General features: G+C 38.2%; 2 non-coding genes across 2 annotated transcripts; both read right to left on the reverse strand.

Annotated features, from left to right (window-relative positions):
• Positions 1 to 8,746: 8,746 nt before the first annotated feature.
• On the reverse strand, positions 8,747 to 8,853 carry LOC112752885 (small nucleolar RNA R71). The gene has a single exon (XR_003177294.1). It is a non-coding gene; the product is annotated as a small nucleolar RNA R71 (small nucleolar RNA).
• An 8,517-nt stretch (positions 8,854 to 17,370) lies between these two features.
• LOC112752430 (small nucleolar RNA R71) lies at positions 17,371 to 17,477 on the reverse strand. The gene has a single exon (XR_003176868.1). It is a non-coding gene; the product is annotated as a small nucleolar RNA R71 (small nucleolar RNA).
• Positions 17,478 to 21,890: the final 4,413 nt, after the last annotated feature.

The following is a 21,890-nucleotide window of genomic DNA, read 5'->3' on the forward strand; positions in this document are numbered from 1 at the left end:
CAAGAATATATATACTAACAGCTATGTTATCAGTTTCTTTTTTAAAACAAGATGAGTTAGAACTGAGATATATTTTATTTTCATTGTCATTTAAAGATAATATATAACCATTTACTTGGTCAACAATATTAATAATTGGGGTTAGAATGGCTCTACCTTTTCAGGTGATCTAAATTAGTCGCTATAAGTAACTTGAACAATAGCCTCAATAGGGTCATTAAAATCACTGATTAAAATTTTAGGCGGTATAGTAACTAAACTACATCCGTCTTCAAAGTTGTCAAGTTTTCCATCACCTAAATCAAGAATCCATTTAGCAAATCCTTTTAAATTTTGAATGCTTTGTTTGTCATATGAAGATTCTACTCGCATATTTTGTGTTAATTTTAAGAAATAGCAATCATGCCACATGTAAGAAAAATTGATAGATGCATTGATAATATTATATCTAGATTTTTTTTGTCATTATCTGAAGTATTTGTCTAAAATCTCCACAAAAAAATAATTATTTTTTTCCCAAAAAATATGATTAAACTTGATTCATTTGTAAAGCGAAGTAAATTCCTCATTGTTCGATCTAAAACTTCAAAACAGAACTTATTCATCATGGGTGCTTTATCCCAAATAATGAGTTTCATTCTTAAGATTAATTTAGCTAATGGACTGCCTTATTTAATGTTGCAAGTAGAAAATTCATTAGGAGATAGTGGAATTGTAAACCTAGAATGAGTTATTCTCCTTTCCGGTAACAAAAGAGATGTGATACCTCGAAGCAACAATTAATACTATTTCAACTTTCAATCTAAGAGCAACTGACAGTGTTTTTCAAAAAAAAAAATTCTTCAGTATCTCGATATATGGTGCACGAATCCCCACACTTTCGTACAGCTGTACCAGCAAGTGCACTGGGTCATCCAAGTAATACCTGAGCGAGTCAGGGTCGATTCCACGAGGATTGTGGTTTGAAGCAACCTATAGTTATCTTGCATGTCTTAGTCAGGCGAATAAGAAGGTTATTGGATTTGTGAGATCTGAACTATGAAGACATATAACTAATAAAATACTCTGTAAATTAAATAAAATCAGTAATAGGAATATAGTTGAGGATTGGAGTTGCTTTGTCTTTCTGAATTAACTCTGGTAGTACTGTTTCCTTTGCTTGTGAGTGATTTCTTCAATGGTAGGCTGTATGTGATTGACGCTGGTTTGAGCAGCCGCCAATACTCCTCTGGATCTGAACCCCAGGGTTAGTGTGGATCCATCTCTGCTTGAGGGTGAAGCTCGTACAGTCCATTCTCCTTAATGATCCTACTCAAAACGCCACAGACAAGGTCGAATCTTCCGGATCGGAGGATGCTGTGCCTTTGGTTCTAGCCTCTACCATAGAGACCCTAATCTCCCCGTAAATCGGCTGAACTGATGTCTCAAGAAGTCCCCAACGAAGTCGTGGATTAGCCGTCTGAGAGATGTATAGTCAAGCTGGTGGTTCATCATTGTCCGATGAAAGACGCACTCTGAACCCGTGTAGAATGTGATAACCTTATGTCAGTTCAACGCATTCATATTGATGAAGAACAAATATACATCTTAGAATTAATCAAACACGGATCGAAGAAAAATAGTAATACTTTTATTAATTCATAGGACTCAGCAAGGCTCCTCCCCTCAACCTAGGAGGTTTAGAAACTCATACTAATAGGAAAAGACAATGTAAAACTCAAATATGGTGTGTAAAAGTCTAGATGATCTCGATCCTCCATGAATAACATGAATATAATCCCTTAAATACTAAACAAATGACTAGTAACGGTAAAATAGTCTTTCTAGTACTAAAATCCACTTCTGGGGCCCACTTGGTGAGTGTTTATGCTGAGCTTTGGTGAGATCCATGTGCTATGAGGCTCCTAGAGTGTTGAACGCTGGCTAGGGGGTCCTCTCTGGGCATTTGGACGCTGGACTCTACTTTGTGGGCACTGGACGCCTGGAAGGGGGTAGGTGGCTAGCATTGGATGCTAGTTTTGGGCCTTCTAATCTGAAGCAAAGTATGAACTATTATACATTGATGGAAAGCTCTAAAAGTCATATTTCCATAGCCATTAAGAACGCTCTATTTGGAATTTTTTAGCTCCAGAAAAGCTCTTCCGAGTGTAAGGAGGTCAGATCCGAACAGCATCTGCAGTGCTTTCTCTGTCTCTGAATCATACTTTTGCTCCAGCTCCTCAATTTCAGCCAGAAATTACCTAAAATTGTCCAAAAACACAAAAACTCATACTTGAATCCAAAAGTGTGAAGTTAACACTAAAACCTATAAAAACTTAATAAAAACTAAACAAAACATACTAAAAACTATATGAAAATGATGCCAAAAAGTGTATAAAATATCCGCTCATCACAACACCAAACTTAAACTGTTGCTTGTCTCCAAGCAACTAAAAATACAGTAGGATAAAAAGAAACTTAAGATACAATAAATTTGTAAGTTTCCAATGAAGCTTAGTTATAATTAGATGAGCGGGACTTAGTAGCTTTTTGCTTCTGAATAGTTTTGGCATCTCACTATCCATTGAAACTCAGAATGGTTGGCATCTTTAGGAAGTTAGACTCCAGATGATATTATTGACAATCCTAGTTCAGTTCTTTTTATTCTTGAACACAACTTTCAGAGTCTTGGCCGTGACCCTAAGCACCTTATTTTCCAGTATTACCACCGGATACAATAATACCACAGACACTTTAACTGGGGAAACCTTTTCAGATTGTGACTCAGCTTTGCTAGAGTCCCCATATAGAGGTGTTCAGAGTTTTTAAGCACACACTTTTTGTTTTGGATCACGACTTTAACTGCTCAGTCTCAAGCTTTTCACTTGACACCTTCACGCCACAAGCACGTGGTTAGGGACAGCTTGGTTAAGCCGCTTAGGCTAGGATTTTATTCCTTATAATCCCTCCTATCCACTGATGCTCAAAGCCTTGGATTCTTTTACCCTTGCATTTTGGTTTAAAGGGTTATCAGCTTTTTGCTCTTGCCTTTAGGTTTAAAGAGCTATTGGTTTTTTCTGCTTGCTTTTTCTCTTTTTTTTTTCTATTTATTTTTTTCGCATGTAAGCTTTTTATTTTTTTTTGCTGCTTTTTCTTGCTTCAAGAATCAATTTTTAGATTTTTTAGATTACCAATAATACTTTTACTTTTTTCTTATTTTTTCAAGAGCTAACATTCTAAAATTCCAACTTCAAATATGCACTGTTTATTCATACATTCAGAAAATAAAAGCAATGTCACCACATCAACAAAATTAAACTATTCTTATTTTAAACTTGAAATTCATGCATTTCTCAGTTCTTTTCAATTAAATTTTTTTTAAGCAAGGTGAGAGATATATGGAACATTTTACATCTTTAAGACATCAATGCAGATGATCATGCAACAAGAACAAGAGAACAGACAAAACATAACAGAAAATCGAAAAATAATAAAAGGGAAAGGAGGTAAAAGAGAACGAATCCACCTTTAATGGTGGCGGCTAGTGCTCCTCCTAGAGGATCTAATGTGATGCTTGATCTCTTCTATGTCATTCCTTTGCCTTTGTTGTTCTTCCCTCATAGCCCGTTGTTCTTCCTTTATAGCTCTTTGGTCTTCTCTTATTTCATTGTGGGTGATGGAGTGCTCTTGATGTTCTACCCTCAATTGCTCCATGTTAGTGCTTAGTTCTCCAAGAGAAGTCTGCCATTGATCCCAATAGCTTTGAGGAGGAAAGTACATCCCTTGAGGCATCTCAGGGATCTCATACTAAGGTGGTTGCACAGGCTCTTGTGCATGCTCTATGGTATGCTCTATCCTCTTCTTAGTGATGGGCTTATCCTCCCCAATGGAGATATTTCCTTCTATGACAATTCCAGCTGAATTGCATAGATGACAGATGAGGTGTGGAAATGCCAACCTTGCATTGGTGGAAGGCTTCTCAGATATCTTGTACAGTTCTTGAGGAATCACCTCATGTACTTCCACCACACTTCCAATCATGATGCAATGGATAATGATAGCTCTGTCAACAGTCACTTCTAACCGGTTGCTAGTGGGGATGATGGAATGTTGGATGAATTCCAACCATCCTCTAGCTATAAGCTTTAGGTCAAGCCTTCTTAGTTGAATGGGCTTGCCTTGTGGTAGCACGAATCCCCACACTTTCGTACTGTTGTACCAGCAAGTGCACTAGGTCGTCTAAGTAATACCTGACCGAGTCAGGATCGATATCACAAGGATTGTGGTTTGAAGCAAGCTTTGGTTATCCTGCAGGTCTTAGTTAGGTGAAATCAAGAAGTTGTTGGATTGAGGCTTAATTGCATTAAGAGAAATATGAGAGAAGGGAATAAGCTATTTTGTCAATGAAATCAGTAAAAGGGTTATAATTGAGGATTGGAGTTGCTTTGTCTTTCTGAATTAACTCTGGTATCACTGTCTTCTTTGCTTGTGAGTGATTTCTTCAATGGCAGGCTGTAAGTGATTAACACATTTATTGAGAGGTCGTCAATACTCCTCCGGATCTGAACCCCAGGGTTAGTGTGGATCCATCTCTGCTTGATGGTGAAGTGTGTACAGTTCATTCTCCTTAATGATCCTACTCAAAATGCCACAGACAAGGTCAGATCTTCTGGATCAGAGAATGCTGCATCTTTGGGTTCTAGCCTCTACCACAGAGGCCCTAATCTCCCCGTAAATTGGCTGAACTAGTCCCTCGAGAAATCCCCAACGAAGTCGTGGATTAGCCGTCTGAGAGATGTGTGATTCAAGCTGGTGGTGTGTGCTTTCCACTGAAGTATTCACACGAACCCAAGTAGACGCATGTATTTGTTGGGCACGTTCATCTTAATGTGATGAACAGAGCTGATTGTCACTGATCATCCTATCCACCACGTTGAAGTACGAATATACATCTTAAAATTAATTAAACACGGATCGAAGAAGAAACAGTAATACTTTTATTAATACATAGGACTCAGCAGGGATCCTCCCCTCAACCTAGGAGGTTTAGAAACTCATACTGATGTAAAATACAATAGTAAAAATGTGTATGGTGTGCGTCCACACCAGAGGTCTGTGAATAACATGAATCTAATTCCTTAAATACTAAACAAATGACTAGTAAGGGTAATGCCACCATTGGTGCCTTCGATCTCAACAAGAGAGTGGCATCCTACGCCACTTTTCAAGTGCAACGCATTCGACCTCCTCCAAGAATGGGTGTTTAATGCCTACTCCATCAAGTGCCATACTGGGCCAAAGTTTAGAAAGCCTTCAAGAAGCAAATACATTAGCGTTAAATGCCCTTTTCCAAGTGCCATGTGATAAACCACTATTTTATGGTTTATCTTGTGCTCAATTGAGTGGTTTTTATCAATTCTTTATTCACTTATTCATACTAATTGCATGGTCTTACATTTTCCTTCCTAATTCTGTGCTATGATTGAAAACATGCTTCTTTGGCCTTAAATTTGCTATGTTTAATCCTCTCTTATTACCATTCGACGCCTTGATATGTGTGTTAAGTGTTTTCAAGGTTTATAGGGCAGGAATAGCTTAGAGGATGGAAAGGAAGCATGCAAAATTGGAAGGAATACAAGAAATTGAAGGAATTGCTGAGCTGTCCAACTTGACCTCTTCGTACTAAATCGACCATAACTTGAGCTACAGAGGTTCAAATGATACGGTTCTAGTTGCGTTGGAAAGCTAACATTCGAGGCTTCAAAACGATATATAATTTGTCATAGTTGCCACGCTGTTAGGCGACGCACATGCATGGATTACGCGCACGCATGACCTGGAGAAAATTCAATCCACGCGTACGCATGGATGACGCGTACGCGTGACTTTGCCGCATGCTGGACGTCTCAGAAATTACTGGGGGCGATTTCTGGGCTGTTTTTCACTCAGTTTTCGGCCCTGAAAATAAAGATTAGAGGCTACAGAGTGGAGGAATCAATAGACAACATTCATTATTCACAATTTTAGGTTTTAGATGTAGTTTCTAGAGAGGGAAGCTCTCTCCTCTCTCTAGGATTTAGGATTCTTAGTTTTATGCTGTTGAGTTGGATATTGAAAAAGTCATCACCTCCGTTGAAGTCATTATTCTACTTTGTTTTCTTTGTCCCTTACTCTTTCATATCCTTAATTTTTGTTCAGAGTTACAATTGGATTGTTTTTAGAATTTATTAATGCAAGGAATACCTTTTCATTTAATTTTATTATTTATTTAATTACTTTCAATTTTATTTCCATTATCGTGTCTCTTTTCTACTCCCTTCTCCCAACAACGAAGATGGTATCCATGTTGATGGAGTATACTCCCAACTTGACATGGGGATTGATTAAAAGGAGACACTTGAGTTGGAATGCTTAAGTGATTAGTTAAATTGGAAGTTGTTGGCTAATTCTCTATTTACTAACGCTAGTTGATGCGTAAGCATCTTTCCTATCTTTTCCTAGTGAATTTGCATCTAAATTGTTGAGTTTAATAAATAATTAATTATCTTTTAGCCACTATGGATGCTACTTTGAGTTTTGTGCAATTCTGTTTATTTTAGGTAGCATTCGGCTGGATTTGATGGAGTTTCTATAGCACAAAAATCATAGGAGATGGCAGCGAGGAGCGACGCATACGCGTGACTGACGCGTGCGTGTGACTGACGCGTACGCGTGATTTGAAGATTTGCTCAGCGACGCGTACGCGTGACTGACACATACGCGTGACATGTGCCACGTGCAGAAAATGCAGAAAAATGCTGGGGGCAATTTATGGGCTGTTTTGACCCAGTTTTCAGCCCAGAAAACACAGATTAGAAGCTGCAGAATGGACGAAACAAGTAGTCCCTACCCATCAATTGAAGACTGGCTGATTATCTAATTAATTCTGATCTAAATTCAAATCTTATTTTTAGGAAAAGATATTATTTTAATTTTAGAAATTAGATTTTAAATTTATTAGGATTAGATATAAAAAGAAGAAACTTTTCTTCTCTTAGGGGGATTGCTAATTAGTTAACTTTTCATTCCACCTCAGCCCAATTTACAATCCTAGTTTTCTACTCTGAACCATGAGCAACTAATCCTCTATTGTTAAGGTTAGGAGCTTTGTCTATTTGTATAGATTGATTTTATTACTTTTTCTATTTTAATTCATGTATGGACTTACAACTTAAGAATTATTTTCGCTCTTTATTTTATGAATTTGGGTGGAACGGAAGTATGACCCTCTTTCTACTTGAGTTCTTGTATAACTTGGAAAAAATCTTTACTTGAACAATAGCTTGAAAACATATTCTCCTAAATTTTAATTATCTGGATTTAACGGGATACGTGACATATAATCCTTTTATTTTTGGGTAATTAGAGTTTTTGTGGCATATAACTAGAATTGAACTTCACCCCCTAATTGGAATTAATTGACCAATGAATTGGCTGTTGATGAATTTTAGGGGAGACTAGAAAGGTCTAATGAATTAGGGTCTAGTCACATATAGTTGCCATAAATTGAATCCTGCATGATTAAAATAGTTAGTAAGAAAAGTTAATCCGGAAAAATAGATAATTCTAAAGCCTTAACTGCTTTCTCCATACTTTATTCCCAACTTATTTACTTGCCTTTCTTTAATATTTTTGCTATTATTTAATGTCTTTGAACTCTCAACACTATTTTTTGTTTGCCTGACTAAGCTTATCACTCAATTATTGTTGCTTGATCCATCAATCCTCATGGGATCGACCCTCACTCACCTGAGGTATTACTTGGTATGACCCAGTGCACTTGCCGGTTAGTTTGTGGTTAGAATTTCCGCACTAAGTTTTTGGCGCCATTGCCGGGGATTGATAGTGATTAACAACTATCAGTTGTTTGATTGCTTATATTAGGCATTTTAGTTTACATTTTTTTTATTTTTTCTTTAATATTTTCGAAATTTTTTTATATAGCACTAATATTTTTTCTTAATTTCTGAAATTAAGTTTGGTGTCACCTAATTAATTTTATTTTATTTTTCCTATTTATTTTTCCTGTTAATTTTTGAATTTTTTTAATTAAATTCAGTTATTATTTTCGAATTTTTATTTATTTATTTATTTAGTATTTTTATTTTATTTTACATAGGTTACCTCACTGGGAGTTCTCTACACTCTGACGTAGAGAATTCCATCTTTTCTTGTCTTCTGTCTGTTTATGAGCAAGAACAGGGACAAGGAACTTCTATTAGACTTTGATCCTGAACCTGAAAGGACTTGTAGGCGACGTTTACAACAAGCAAGACTTTACAAGCCTGCAGAGTCCACTATAGATAATAATAATGCTGTTAATGCCAATGTGGCAAATCCAAATGGGGATGATCAATAAAGGATAGTGCTTGGCTCTTATTCTGCCCCTACTGCGGATATTTATGGAAAAAGTATTGTGGTGCCTCCTATAGCTGCAAACAACTTTGAGTTGAAGCTACAATTGGTCACCCTGGTGCAACAAAACTGCCAATATCATGGACTTCCTCATGAAGATCCAAATCAGTTTATATCTGATTTTCTGCAGATTTGTGATACTGTGAAGACAAATGGAGTGAACCCAGAGGTGTACAAACACATGCTCTTCCCGTTTGCTCTGAGGGATAAAGCAAAGCTATGGCTAGATTCCCAACCCAAGGAAAGTCTGAATACTTGGAAAAAGGTTGTCACTGAGTTCCTCAGAAAAGTTTTCCCACCAAAGAAGTTGACTAAGCTTAGGTTGGAGGTTCAAACCTTCAGACAGAAGGAGGGTGAAACTCTTTATGAAGCTTGGGAGAGATACAAGCTATTGACTAGGCAATGCCCTCTGGACATGTTCTCCAAATGGACCCAACTAGATATCTTTTATGAAGGTTTGGGTGAGATATCCAAGATGAACTTAGATACTTCTGCAGGTGGTTCATTACACAAGAAGAAGACACCAGAGGAGACTATTGAGCTTATTGAATTGGTTGCTAGCAACCAATATTTATACTCATCTAACAGAAATCCTGTGAACTCTGAGACCTCTCAGAAGAGAGGCGTGTTGGAAGTAGAAGCTGTTAATGCTCTTCTTGCTCAGAACAAGCTTATGTCTCAGCAAATAAATCTACTTACTCAGCAGATGGGTGGCATGCAAGTCTCAGCTATCAACACTCAAAATCCACCCCAAGATGTCTCTTATGACATGGCAGGTAATTTTATGCAAAATGATACTTATGATTATGCTCAACCCTCTTCTGAACAGGTCAATTATATGGGGAGTGGTCCTAGGAATCCCAACAATGATCCCTATTCTCAGACCTACAATCAGGGGTGGAGAAATCACCCAAATTTTGGATGGAGAGACCAACCTCAAAGACCTCAGAACTTCAACAATAATTCTCAGGGCGGCTTCCAATAGAACAATTATAATAACCGCCAATTTCAGTCTCAGTAGAAAAACTCTAAATCCCAAGAAGATGCTAATTGGGAGATGATGAAGAGTTTTGTGCAGGAAACCAGAGCATCAATCAAGAATTTGGAGATTCAGATGGGTCAAATAGCCACAAGAGTTAATGAAATTGATCAGAAGACCACTAATAGGCTTTCTGGTAATACAATTCCAAATCCAAGAGAGGAATGCAAGGCTATCACCTTGATAAGTGGACAAGTGGCAAGTACGAAAGCACAGGCCAATGAGGAGCCAGTTGAAAAAGAATATTGCAAGGTTATTCAATTGAGAAGTGGTAAAGTAGCTGGCTCTGAGACCAAGATCAATGGAGAGTTAGTGGAAAAGGAAGCTCCAGAGGAGAAGAAGGAAGAAGTAGAGCACGTCCCTCCAAAGCGTACAGACAACCCATTCCCAGACTCTCTTGACACTTATCCTACATTGGCAAAGGCTTCTGAGTACAAGCCTAAAATGCCATATCCTCAGAGACTTCAAAAGGAGACCAAGGACAAGCAGTTTTCAAAGTTCTTGGAAATCTTCAGAAAGTTGCAAATCAATATTCCTTTTGCTGAGGTTTTGGAACAAATGCCTCTCTATGTCAAATTCATGAAGGAGCTGTTGTCAAAGAAGAAGCCTTTAAAGGGAAATGAGACAGTGGTCCTGACTAAGGAATGTAGTGCCATCATTCAGAATCACTTACCAAAGAAGATTCCAGATCCAGGGAGCTTTCAAATTCCATGCACCATTGGGAGCACAACCTTTGTAAAAGCGTTATGTGATCTAGGAGCAAGCATCAATTTAATGCCTTTATCTGTGATGAAGAAGCTGCAAATCCAAGAGGCATAACCCACGAAGATAGCATTACAGATGGCAGACAAATCTATGAAGCCTGCATACGGATTAGTGGAGAATATCTTGGTCAAAGTGGGTAAGTTCTTCCTCCCAGCAGATTTTGTGATTCTTGACATAGGGGAGGATGAGAATGCCTCTATAATTCTAGGAAGACCATTCCTAGCCACTGGAAGAGCTTTGATTGATGTAGAAGTGGGAGAATTAGTGCTTAGAGTGCATGATGAGCAACTAGTCTTTCATGTCTTCAAAGATGTACATGCAACAGGTGAAGAAGAGAGGTGCATGCAGACTGAGCTTATTGATCCAAACCTTCAACAATCCCCTGATGATGCACAGGAGAAATTGCAGCTCAAACCTCCTTTAGTGACAACCAATAAAATTTCTCCTGACATCAAACCTAAGTTTGGTGTTGGGAATGCATCATCCACCAAGGAGGAGGTTCCCAAAAAGAAGAAAATACCCAGGGGATGAAAAAATAAAAAGATCCCCACTGAAGGTTTCTCCCCAGGAATGAAGGTGGTGTTGACTAAGAATCCAGTATGGACTTATACAGTAAACAGAATCCTCTCTCTGGAGCATATTGAGCTAATTTATGGAGACACAAGAAAGAAGTTCAAAGTAAGGGGTGAAGAGCTGAGCCCCTATGATACTTCTCCCTAGAGGAGTTGACCGTCAAGCTAGTGACGGTAAAGAAGCGCTTGTCAGGAGGCAACCCGATAAATTCGTATCCTTAGTTATTTTTCGTAGTAGTGATTTTCTTATTTATTTGATTTTTATTGAGTTTTTATTGTTTTTCTTCGTTTTACGTGTGTTTTGATCATGCAGGTATTTTAGAACAGGAACCGGACAATTTAAAAAAAAAATAGGAAAATAAAAAAGAGCACACGACGCGCAAGCGTTGTTGACGCGTACGCGTCAGATGAGTGTGCGTGAAAAATAAAAATGAACAGAGAGTTGCGCGGGAGTGGCACAGGAATGGTGCCTTGCACACAAATATCCTCACGCGTACGCGTCCATGACGCATGCGCGTCATTGGGGATTTTGGCACTCCACGCGTGCGCATCACTGACGCGTACGCATGACCTTGAAAATCGGCGTAAATAAGTGTTTGGGCAGAGAGTTGTGCTGGCTTGGGGCTGGAAGTGTGCTAGAAGCACAAAACATGTTCACGCGTACGCGTCCTTAACGTGTGCGTGTCATTTGCACAAATGGCCATCAACGCGTGCGCGTGCATGATGCGCATGCGTCGTATGAAAATATTGGTTCCCAAGCCACGCGAACAGAGAGTTGTGCGTGCGCATGGCTAGCTTCACGCGATTCGCACAAACCAAGGGCACGCGAACGCGTGCCTGACGCTCACGCGTCATGAAGGAAATTTTGCGCCCTATGCGTACACGTGCCGTACGCGTACGCGTCGCCTGCGCTGCACAACTACACTAGTTCACCGCCCATTTTTAATTTTCATTATCTCTCTCCCAAATCCTAATTCTCTCTTGTTCTTTTATCCTTTTATTCTTCTTTCATCTTACTACTTGCTTTTGTTTTCAGTTCTTCTTTGCTTGAGGAAAAGCAAACCTTTAAGTTTGGTGTTGACGTTGCGCTTAGAGCTTTGCTGTCTAATTTTATGGTACCAAGGGGAGGCGAATGATCTTCACGGAGGAGCACAACCTGAAGAATAAAATGACCGCTAGGATAACTAAGGTGGTTGAGTTCCTTTCATTCTATATTCCTTCCCACTTTTACTATATTATGTTCCGGTTTTCTGTTATTTTGCTTTGTTTGTTGCATGATCCTTTATTAGTTAGAATCCTAGGTCTAGTTTAGTTTTTTCTTAATTGCTTTAATTCTGAAAAGATGTCTCATGTATTACTCACTGAGCTTGAATTCAAATAAAAAATACAGAAGTGATATATTGCATGAAAAAGTGAGTTTATATTAAAGAATAGTCTTATTTACTTAGATGTGGTAGTATTTTCTGTGATTCTGAATGCATGACATGAACAGTGCATATTTAAATTAGAATCAAAGAATGTTGATGTACAAGGAACGAGAATTTAGAGAATTATTATGATTTCTCTAAAATTAATGAAAGTTTAATCCTTGAAGCAAAAGAAACAGCAAAAGAAAAATAAGAGCAAGGTCCAAGGCTCTGAGCATCAATGACTAGGGAGGTCAGACATGATTAAAAGCTCAAAGAGTTCTTTCCCTAGTCACATGCTTGTGGTGCTCTTGTGTCGAGTAATCCTTGAGATAAAACATTTAGAGTCAAGATCAATTGCAGAGTACGCCAAAGACTTTGAGCACCACTGTCTGGGAGTAACTGAAAAAAAAACATTTAAAGCACCAAAAAAGAAAAAAAGAACCAAAGAAGAATTGCTGTGTTCAAGGGTTAAATTGAGTTATAAAAGATCAGAGAGTTCATAATATTATCCGGATTCTAATTCCGAATGACAGTGACATCCTTCTGATTCAAAGGAGAGTGAGATGCCAAGCCTATTCAGGATTACAGTTGTAAACTCCACTTTAAGAATAGACATGAGCTTAATCGAACTCTCATTCTCATGCAAATTCACATCCTAAGTTTATATTAGTTCTGGTTGCTTGAGGACAAGCAACAGTTCAAGTTTGGTGTTGTGATGCGTGAGCATCTTTCCTATCTTTTTCTAGTGAATTTGCATCTAAAATGTTGATTTTAATAAAGAATTAATTATCTTTTTGCCACTATGGATGCTACTTTGAGTTTTGTGCAATTCTGTTTATTTTAGGTAGCATTCGGCTGGATTTGATGGAGTTTCTGCAGCACAACAATCAAAGGAGATGGCAGCGAGGAGCGACACGTACGCGTGACTGACGCGTGCGCATGATTTGGAGCTTTCCATGGCGACGCGTGCGTGTGACTGACACGTACGCGTGATTTGAAGATTTGCTCAGTGACGCGTACGCGTGTGATGAGCGGATAATTTATATCCTTTTTGACATTGTTTTTAGTATGTTTTTAGTAGGATCTAGTTACTTTTAGGGATGTTTTCATTAGTTTTTATGTTAAATTCACATTTCTGGACTTTACTATGAGTTTGTGTGTTTTTCTGTGATTTCAGGTATTTTCTGGCTGAAATTGAGGGACTTGAGCAGAATTCAGATTCAGAGGTTGAAGAAGGACTGCTGATGCTGTTGGATTCTGACCTCCCTGCACTCAAAGTGGATTTTCTGGAGCTACAGAACTCGAAATGGCGCGCTTCCAATTGCGTTGGAAAGTAGACATCCAAGGCTTTTAAGAAATATATAATAGTCCATACTTTGGCCAAGAATAAATGATGTAAACTGGCGTTCAACGCCAGCTTTCTGCCCAAATCTGGCGTCCAGCGCCAGAAAAGGAGCCAAAACCAGAGTTGAACGCCCAAACTAGCACAAAAGCTGGCGTTCAACTCCAAGAAGGACCTCTACACGTGCAACACTCAAGCTCAGCCCAAGCACACACCAAGTGGGCCCTGGAAGTGGATTTATGCATCAATTACTTACTTCTGTAAACCCTAGTAGCTAGTTTATTATAAATAGGACCTTTCACTATTGTATTAGACGTCTTTTTGACCATCTTTGGACGCCTGGTTCTTAGATCAGAGGGGCTGGCCATTCGGCCATGCCTGGACCTTCACTTATGTATTTTTAATGGTAGAGTTTCTACACTCCATAGATTAAGGTGTGGAGCTCTGCTGTTCCTCAAAGATTAATGCAAAGTACTACTGTTTTCTATTCAATTCATCTTGTTTCGCTTCTAAGATATTCATTCGTACTTCAATCTGAATGTGATGAATGTGACAATCATCATCATTCCCTATGAATGCGTGCCTGACAACCACTTCCGTTCTACCTTAGACTGAATGAGTATCTCTTAGATCTCCTAACCAGAATCTTCGTGGTGTAAGCTAGAATGATGGCGGCATTCAAGAGAATCCGGAAGGTCTAAACCTTGTCTGTGGTATTCCGAGTAGGATTCAATGATTGAATGACTGTGACGAGCTTCAAACTCGCGATTGCCGGGCGTAGTGACAGACGCAAAAGGATAGTAAATCCTATTCCAGCATGATCGAGAACCGACAGATGAATAGCCGTGCCGTGACAGGGTGCGTTGATCATTTTCACTGAGAGGATAAGATGAAGCCATTGACAAGGGTGATGCTTCCAGATGATTAGCCGTGCCGTGACAGGGCATTGGATCATTTTCCCGAGAGATGACCGAAAGTAGCCGTTGACAATGGTGATGTATCACATAAAGCCAGCCATGGAAAGGAGCAAGACTGACTGGATGAAGATAGCAGGAAAGTAGAGGTTCAGAGGAACGAAAGCATCTCCATTCGCTTATCTGAAATTCTCACCGATGAATTACATAAGTATTTCTATCCCTATTTTATTATATTATTTTCGAAAACTCCATAACCATTTGATATCCGCCTGACTGAGATTTACAAGATGACCATAGCTTGCTTCATACCGACAATCTCCGTGGGATTCGACCCTTACTCACGTAAGGTATTACTTGGACGACCCAGTGCACTTGCTGGTTAGTTATGCGAAGTTGTGAAGATAAGTTTAGACCATGGTTCTGTGCATCCGTTTTTAGTGCCATTGCCAGGGAATCAATTTCGAACAACAATTCACAACCTGAGTAGCAATTTCGCATACCAAGTTTTTGGCGCCGTTGCCGAGGATTGTTCGAGTTTGGACAACTGACGGTTCATCTTGTTGCTCAGATTAGGTAATTTTCTTTTTGTTTTGTTTTCAAAAATTTTTCAAAAATCTTTCAAAAATTTTCTCATCTGTTTTCGAAAAAAAATGTTTTCAAAAATATATTTTTCTTCAGAATTTTTAAGAATGAATTCTAGTGTTTCATGAAGCATGTGAAGCATGGCTGACTGTAAAGCCATGTCTAATTCTTTTGGATAGAGCATGTTAGGCTTGTCATGTCTGAATTACACTCATGTTTTTATTAAAGCTTGGCTGGCTATTAAGCCATGCCTGACCCTTTGATTGGAGCTTTAAGACTAACATGACAAGATTCCTGGAATTCATATTAAAAATTTTGGAATCCTTATTTTTATTTTTCACAATAATTTTCGAAAAAAATTAAAAAAAAATACAAAAAATTCATAAAATCATAAAAATCAAAAATATTTTTGTATTTCTTGTTTGAGTCATGTGTCATGTTATAAGTTTGGTGTCAATTGCATATTCATCTTGCATTTTTCGAAAATTCATGCATTCATAGTGTTCTTCATGATCTTCAAGTTGTTCTTGGTAAGTCTTCTTGTTTGATCTTGATGATTTTTTGTTTTGTGTTGTATGGTGTTTTTCATATGCATTCTTGAATTCTTAGTGTCTAAGCATTAAAGAATTCTAAGTTTGGTGTCATGCATGTTTTCCTTGCATTAAAGATTTTTCAAAATTGTGTCTTTGAGGTTCATCTTGACATTCAAAGTGTTCTTGGTGTTCATCTTGACATTCATAGCATTCTTGCATGCATTCATTGTTTTGATCTAAAAATTTCATGCATTGCATCATTTTTCTTGTTTGTCTCTCTCATTATAAAAATTCAAAAATCAAAAAAATATCTTTCCCTTTTTTCTCTCTCATAAATTCGAAAATTAGATTTGACTTTTTCAAAAATTTTTAAAATCAAGTTGTTTTCATGAGTCAAATCAAATTTTCAATTTGAAAATCTTATCTTTTTCAAAATCTTTTTCAAAAATCAATTCTTTTTCAAATTTTTTTTTAGTTATTTTCGAAAATTTCAAAAATATTTTTCAAAAATATTTTTCTTAATTTTACATCAAATTTTCGAAAATAACATTATCAATTAATGTTTTGATTCAAAAATTTCAAGTTTGTTACTTGCTTGTTAAGAAAGATTCAAACTTTGAGTTCTAGAATCATATCCTGTGATTTCTTGTGAATCAAGTCATTAATTGTGATTTTAAAAATCAAATCTTTTTCAAAAATAATTTCAATCACATCTTTTCAAAAATATCTTCTTATCTTATCTTTTTCAAAATTTGATTTCAAAATATCTTTTCTAACTTCTTATCTCCTTCTCTTTTCAAAATTGATTTTCAAATTTGTTTCAACTAACTAACTAACTTTTTGTTTGTTTCTTATCTTTTTCAAAACCACCTAACTAACTCTCTCTCTCTAATTTTCGAAAATATCTCCCCTCTTTTTCAAAATTTCTTTTTAATTAACTAATTATTTTAAATTCTTATTCTAATTTTCGAAAATTACTAACATCTTTTTTCAAAAACTATTTTCGAAAATCACTAACTCTTTTTCAAAAATTATTTTCGAAAATTCTATCCCTCTCTCATCTCCTTCTATTTGTTTATTCATCTACTAACACTTCTCTTCATCTCACATCTCTGCTCTCCTCACAAATGTGTTTCTTTCCTTACATTACACCCCTATTCCTTTTCTTCTTCTACTAACAATAAGGAACCTCTTTACTGTGACATAGAGGATTCCTCTTCTTTTCTTGTTTTCTTCTCTTTCTTATGAGCAGGAACAAAGAAAAAGGCATTCTTGTTGAAGCTGATCCAGAACCTGAAAGGACTCTGAAGAGAAAACTAAGAGAAGCTAAATTACAACAATCCAGAGACAACTTGATTGAAAATTTCGAACAAGTAAAGGAGATGGCAGCCGAACCCAACAACAATGCAAGGAGAATGCTTGGTGACTTTACTGCACCAAATTCCAATTTACATGGAAGAAGTATCTGCATTCCTGCCATTGGAGCAAACAACTTTGAGCTGAAACCTCAATTAGTTTCTCTGATGTAGCAGAACTGCAAGTTTCATGAACTTCCATCTGAATATCCTTTTCAGTTCTTAACTGAATTTTTGCAGATATGTGATACTGTAAAGACTAATGGAGTAGATCCTTAAGTCTACAGGCTCATGCTTTTCCCTTTTGCTGTAAGAGACAGAGCTAGACTCTGGTTGGATTCTCAACCTAAGGATAGCCTGAACTCATGGGATAAGCTGGTCAAGACTTTCTTAGCCAATTTCTTTCCTCCTCAAAAGCTTAGTAAGATTAGAGTGGACGTTCAGACCTTCAGACAGAAAGAAGGTGAATCCCTCTATGAAGCTTGGGAGAGATACAAAGGACTGACCAAAAAGTGTCCTACTGACATGCTTTCAGAATGGACCATCCTGGATATCTTCTATGATGGTCTGTCTGACTTAGCTAAAATGTCATTGGATACTTCTGCAGGTGGATCCATTCACCTAAAGAAAACGCCTACAGAAGCTCAAGAACTCATTGACATGGTTGCTAATAACCAGTTCATGTACACTTCTGAGAGGAATCCTGTGAGTAATGGGACGCCTCAGAAGAAGGGAGTTCTTGAAGTTGATACTATGAATGCCATACTGGCTCAGAATAAAATATTGACTCAACAAGTCAATATGATTTCTCAGAGTCTGAATGGAATGCAAGCTGCATCCAACAGTACTCAAGAGGCATCTTCTGAAGAAGAAGCCTATGATCCTGAGAACCCTGCAATAGCAGAGGTAAATTACTTAGGTGAACCTTATGGAAACACTTATAACTCAACATGGAGAAATCATCCAAATTTCTCATGGAAGGATCAAAAGCCTCAACAAGGCTTTAATAATGGTGGAAGAAATAGGTTTAACAATGGTAAACCTTTTCCATAATCCACTCAGCAACAGACAGAGAACTCTGAACAAAATACCTCTAATTTAGCAAACTTAGTCTCTGATCTATCCAAGGCCACTGTAAGTTTCATGAATGAAACAAGGTCTTCCATTAGAAATTTGGAAGCACAAGTGGGCCAGCTGAGTAAAAGGATCACTGAAATCCCTCCTAGTACTCTCCCAAGCAATACAGAATAAAATCCAAAAGGAGAGTGCAAGGCCATTGACATAAGCACCATGGCCGAACCTGTAAGGGAAGGAGAGGACGTGAATCCCAAGGAGGAAGACCTCCTGGGACGTCCAGTGATCAATAAGGAGGTTCCCTCTGAGGAACCAAAGGAATCTGAGGCACATCTAGAGACCATAGAGATTCCATTGAACCTCCTTATGCCCTTCATGAGCTCTGATGATTATCCCTTTTCTAAAGAGAATGAGGATGTTACTGAAGAGCAAACTGCCAAGTTTCTTGGTGCAATCATGAAGCTGAATGCCAAATTATTTGGCATTGATACTTGGGAAGTTGAACCTCCCTTGTTCATCAATGAACTAAGTGATCTGGATCAACTGACATTGCCTCAGAAGAGACAGGATCCTGGAAAGTTCATAATACCTTGTACCATAAGCACCATGATCTTTAAGGCTCTGTGTGACCTTGGTTCAGGGATAAACCTCATGCCCCTCTCTGTAATTGAGAAACTGGGAATCTATGGGGTGCAAGCTGCTAGAATCTCATTAGAGATGGCAGATAATTCAAGAAAACAGGCTTATGGACAAGTAGAGGACGTGTTAGTAAAGGTTGAAGGCCTTTACATCCCTGCTGATTTCATAGTCCTGGATACTGGAAAGGAAGAGGATGAATCCATCATCCTAGGAAGACCTTTCCTGGCCACAGCAAGAGTTGTGATTGATGTTGACAGAGGTGAACTAGTCCTTCAATGGAATGAGGACTCCCTTGTATTTAAAACTCAAGGATCTCCCTCTGCAACCATGGAGAGGAAGCATGAAAAGCTTCTTTCAAAGCAGAGTCAACCCAAGCCCCCACAGTCAAACTCTAAGTTTGGTGTTGGGAGGCCACAACCAAACTCTAGGTTTGGTGTTGAACTCCCATATCCAAACTCTAAGTTTGGTGTTGGAGAGTTTCAACAATGCTCTGAACATCTGTGAGGCTCCATGAGAGCCCACTGTCAAGCTATTGACATTAAAGAAGCGCTTGTTGGGAGGCAACCCAATTTTTATTTATCTAACTATATTTTTCTTAGTTATAGGTCTTTATAGGTTCATGATCATGAGGAGTCACAAAATAAATAAAAAAATTGAAAACGAAATCAAAAACAGTAGAAGAAAAATCACACCCTGGAGGAGTATCTGCCTGGCGTTCAACGCCAGAACATAGCATAGTTCTGGCGCTGAACACCCAAAATGGGCAGCATCCTGGCGCTGAACGCCCAGAACAAGCATGGTTCTGGCGTTCAACGCTAGAAATGGCAACAAATGGGCGTTGAACGCCCAAAATGGGCACCAACCTGGCGCTGAACGCCCAGAGTTGTGTGCAAGGGCATTTTACATGCTTAAATTGGTGCAGGGATGTAAATGCCTTGACACCTCAGGATCTGTGGACCTCACAGGATCATCTCAGGATCCGTGGACCCCACAGGATCCCCACTTACCTCATCATCTCTCTTTCCATTCATAATCATCCCTTCTGTTTTCCATTTACCACTCACATCCATACACCCACTACCTTCAAAATTCAACATCTCTCTCCCACCCAATCCCACCCATATGGCCGAATACACACATCCATCCATCTCCTCCATATCTTCTTCTTCTTCTATTCTTTCTTCTTTTGCTCGAGGATGAGCAACATTCTAAGTTTGGTGTGGTAAAAGCATAGCTTTTTTGTTTTTTCCATGACCATTGATGGCACCTAAGGCCAGAGAAACCTCTAGAAAGAGGAAAGGGAAGACAAAAGCTTCCATCAAGGGTCTATAGCTCAGTGGTAGAACATTTGACTGCAAATCAAGAGATCCCTGAGATACCTCAGGGGATACATTTTCTTCCACACAATTATTGGAAGCAACTAAGGGTGGAACATCAAGAGCACTCCATCATCCTTCATGAAATCAGAGAAGATCTAAAAGCAATGAAGGAGGAGCAACAAAGGCAAGGAAGAGACATAGAAGAGCTCAAGGACATCATTTGTTCCTCAAGAAGGAAACGCCATCATCACTAAGGTGGACTCATTCCTTGTTCTTACTTTCTCTATTTTTCATTTTCTATGTTAAATGCTTACCCATGTTTGTGTCTTCATTACATGATCATTAGTAGTTAGTAACCATGTCTTAAAAGTATGAATGTCCTATGAATCCATCACCTCTCTTAAATGAAAAATGTTTTAATTCAAAAGAACAAGAAGTACATGAGTTTCGAATTTATCCTTGAACTTAGTTTAATTATATTGATGTGGTGACAATGCTTTTTGTTTTCTGAATGAATGCTTGAACAGTGCATATGTCTTTTGAAGTTGTTGTTTAAGAATGTTAAATATGTTGGCTCTTGAAAGAATGATGACTAGGAGACATGTTATTTGATAATCTGAAAAATCATAAAAATGATTCTTGAAGCAAGAAAAAGCAGCAAATAACAAAGCTTGCAGGAAAAAAAAAGGCGAAAAAAAAATAGAAAAAAAATAGAAAGAAAAAGCAAGCAGAAAAATCCAAAAGCTCTTAAAACCAAGAGGCAAGAGCAAAAAGCCAATAACCCTTAAAACCAAAAGGCAAGGGCAAATAAAAAGGATCCCAAGGCTTTGAGCATCAGTGGATAGGAGGGCCTAAAGGAATAAAATCCTGGTCTAAGCGGCTAAACCAAGCTGTCCCTAACCATGTGCTTGTGGCGTGTAGGTGTCAAGTGAAAACTTGAGACTGAGCGGTTAAAGTCAAGGTCCAAAGCAAAATAAGAGTGTGCTTAAGAACCCTGGACACCTCTAATTGGGGACTTTAGCAAAGCTGAGTCACAATCTGAAAAGGTTCACCCAATTATGTGTCTGTGGCATTTATGTATCCGGTGGTAATACTGGAAAACAAAGTGCTTAGGGCCACGGCCAAGACTCATAAAATAGCTGTGTTCAAGAATCATCATACTAAACTAGGAGAATCAATAACACTATCTGAACTCTGAGTTCCTATAGAAGTCAATCATTCTGAACTTCAATGGATAAAGTGAGATGCCAAAACTATTCAAGAGGCAAAAAGCTATAAGTCCCGCTCATATGATTGAAGCTATGTTTCATTGATAGTTTGGAATTTATAGTATATTCTCTTCTTTTTATCCTATTTGATTTTCAATTGCTTGGGGACAAGCAACAATTTAAGTTTGGTGTTGTGATGAGCGGATAATTTATACGCTTTTTGACATTGTTTTTAGTATGTTTTTAGTAGGATCTAGTTACTTTTAGGGATGTTTTCATTAGTTTTTATGTTAAATTTACATTTCTGGACTTTACTATGAGTTTGTGTGTTTTTCTATGATTTCAGGTATTTTCTGGCTGAAATTGAGGGACTTGAGCAGAATTCAGATTCAGAGGTTGAAGAAGGACTGCTGATGCTGTTGGATTCTGACCTCCCTGCACTCAAAGTGGATTTTCTGGAGCTACAGAACTCGAAATGGCGCGCTTCCAATTGCGTTGGAAAGTAGACATCCAAGGCTTTTAAGAAATATATAATAGTCCATACTTTGGCCAAGAATGGATGACGTAAACTGGCGTTCAACGCCAGCTTTCTGCCCAAATCTGGCGTCCAGCGCCAGAAAAGGAGCCAAAACCAGAGTTGAACGCCCAAACTAGCACAAAAGCTGGCGTTCAACTCCAAGAAGGACCTCTACACGTACAACAC

Source organism: Arachis hypogaea, chromosome 15 (genome assembly GCF_003086295.3).
Source record: "Arachis hypogaea cultivar Tifrunner chromosome 15, arahy.Tifrunner.gnm2.J5K5, whole genome shotgun sequence".
Taxonomy (NCBI): domain Eukaryota; kingdom Viridiplantae; phylum Streptophyta; class Magnoliopsida; order Fabales; family Fabaceae; genus Arachis; species Arachis hypogaea.